Raw genomic sequence first — 3,100 nt, forward strand, 5'->3', positions numbered from 1 at the left:
GAGTAGGAAATCCCTACCTCGAAGAAAACAACCCAAATGGAGAAGACAGAGATGAATACCCAAATACCAATGTGCTCCAAATCGCCAAATGTTCAGATTAAATGAAAGCCCTCGACTCCCTCTATCTTTTTAATAAAGCAACTAGGGTAGAAACACACTCTAAATAGATCAAACCTAAGAGAGAGGGTGAGTAGGGAGAGAGAGAAGTCGGACCTAGGGTTTGGAATCAAAAAGAAGATGAAAAAGACTGATCAAAACCCACTGCTGCGTATATAAACTGGACAGGCTCGCTCGAGCGAATACATGGTCTCTCGAGCTACCAGACACAAGAAAACCTCGCTCGAGCCAAGAATGCAATGCTTCAGGTCTGCAACCCTGGAGCACGCTCGAGCGACAGAATGCTCGCTCGAGCAAGGAACTCGAAAACATACACCTCTCTTGCTCGAGCGAAGAAAATCTCGCTCGAGCGAATATGCACTGCCCTCAGGTCTATACCAGACGCAATCGCTCGCTCGAGCGAAGAAAATTTGGATCGAGCCAGAAGACAACAAAATACAACCCTGGCTCGAGCGACCAAGCCCTGGCTCGAGCGACCAACCCAAAAACTGGACAGCAACACTTGGTTTACGAACCCAACCAACCTTAAACAAACCTGCCCAACACATCCTAGAACTCCTAATGAGAAAATAAAGGACGACAACAACAATTATTCAATGACAGAATAACCGGAACCTAAGTCCGGATACTATAATCAAATGGGAAAAGACCGTGGTTGCTATAAAAAGTCAACAGATAAAGAAAAGTTAATAGATAAATTAAGAGATAAAATTAGAAATAAATAGTCCTTCAAAACAAACAAAATAATTTCTCACCAAACTATTTTGCAAAGGGTAGACCTCTCACCAATAAAAAAATATCCACTGAATCTAATGTCTTAAACAATTGATAGATTGGATTTATTGACAATTTTCTCAAAGATTTAACTTAGGCCTAACATATATAGAAATATACCTCTAAGCTGGGTTCCTTATTATTATTTTTGTTAATGTAACATTCAAAGCAAATTCAATTTGATTTCACACTTTTAAAAAATAATTCACCTGCAATGTACGTGCCCTCCAACTAGTATATTTAAAAAAACAAAAAAACAAAAAAAACTTTGGTCCCCAAGCTTAGATCAGCCTGACATTGGGGTTAAAATCCCTTTCAAATCTGCACCTAAAATTTCGTCCAATCCTAACCTCACCCAATAAACCCATATGGTAAATAAAAATTATATAATTAAAAAAAAAAAGCATTCTAACAAAATAAATCATAAGTTGTCAATTTACTATAAGCTTGGTTCGGTTTATTTGATACAGACAAATGATTTAAATTGAAAATAAATTAAAAATTGTAAGTTTAAATTGATAAAATTAAAAAATTAAGATTTGTTTTGTTAATGGTCAAACATTGAAGTATTTTTTTTTTTTTTGAAAAATTAAATCTTATAAAATAAAAAATCAATAAATTGTCAAAGAGATTTGGTCTAATTCAAAAAATACATTCTCACAGTTATATCCTAAACTCAAAACTTGGTGAGGGTGAAGAAAAAAGAAAAAGGAAAAAAAAAACCCAATTGGGTGAGTGTATTTTTGTATTGTGTGGATTGAGAAATTTGTATGAATGTTAAAAATATAACTGACTAGAAGGATAAAGATGTAATAAATTTTTTTAAGGAAACGGAAGATTGAAGATCGTAGGTGTAGTCTGTGAGTGAGTAAGGGTAAAGATGTAAGATTGTGGATGGGGTGTGTGAGTAAGGGCAAAGATGAAAGATTGTGGTGTGTATTGAGAAAATTTCTTATTTATCAAATTACTAAAGGTGTGCCTTGAGTAGTGGTGTGCTTTGAGATGAAATGTGGTGTGTAAATAGAGGCACTCTGAAACTTAGGATAAATTACATTTTGCCCTCTTAAAGTTTTACTCATTTTTTACTTTGACTCTTTAAGTTTGATTTTTACACTTTGGTCCTTATGTTTGCAATCTTTCTCATTTTGATCCTTCAAGTTTGATTTTTTTTTCTTCCACTTTGGCCGTTCTTTATGTTTGTAATCATTCTCACTTTGACCCTTCATATTTGCAATTCTTTCTACTTTACTCCTAGACTAACTTCCTCTAAAAAGTTAACAGAATTTGCCACATTACGAACACATCAATTCCATGTGTGATGTAAAACATTCACTAAAAATGTAAAAAATGAAAAGTAAAAAACAAAAAAAAAAGAATTTATTTTGTTAGTTTTTATTGAACTTTTTTCTCTTTTTTTTTTTTCAAATTTATTCATAAACATTATTATATTATAGATGCATCTAGATTAGATACACCTAAAAAAAAATAAATTTAACGAAAAAGAGAAAAAAGTTTTTTAAAGACGAAAAAAATGAAATTTTACTGATTCAAACACTTGTATTGTCAATTCTGAAATGAAAAGTTTACTTTGTTTTTTTTTTTGTCTTTAGTGAACTTTTTTTTTTATAATTAAATTTGATTTATATTTTTTTAGGTGCATCTAATCTAGATGCATCTATAATGTAATAATGTTTATGAATAAATTTGAAAAAAAAAAAATCACTAAAGACTAAAAAAATTCCAATATGTTTGTTTTCTATTTTTCATTTTTAACATCTTTAGTGAAGTTTTTACATGACACATGGAGTTGATGTGTCGGTGATGTTGGTTTTTTGGATAGAAGTTAGGCTTCGTTTGGGAAGCCAACTTTTGGGGTTTTTTTGGCTAAAATAGCCACAAAAAACAAAATAGGTTTTTTGGCCCAATGAGACAAAACATCACATCCAATTCATAATTATTACATTCGTTCTCTCATAAAAAAAAGTTAAAAAAACCAAAAAAATCAAAAGCCCTTCCCAAACCAGGCCCCAGGCTAAAATAGCTAAAAAACCAAAAAGTCAAAAAGCCACTCATTTCCCAAACGAACCCTTAGTTTAGGAGTAAAGAGAGGAAGATTGCAAACATGGAAGACCAAAGTGAAAAAAATCAAACTGAACGGGCCAAAGTAAAAAATGAGTGAAATTTTAAAGGGCAAAGTGTAATTTACCCA

The sequence above is a fragment of the Camellia sinensis genome, chromosome 13 (assembly GCF_055761805.1).
Source record: "Camellia sinensis isolate YWXY chromosome 13, ASM5576180v1, whole genome shotgun sequence".
Taxonomy (NCBI): domain Eukaryota; kingdom Viridiplantae; phylum Streptophyta; class Magnoliopsida; order Ericales; family Theaceae; genus Camellia; species Camellia sinensis.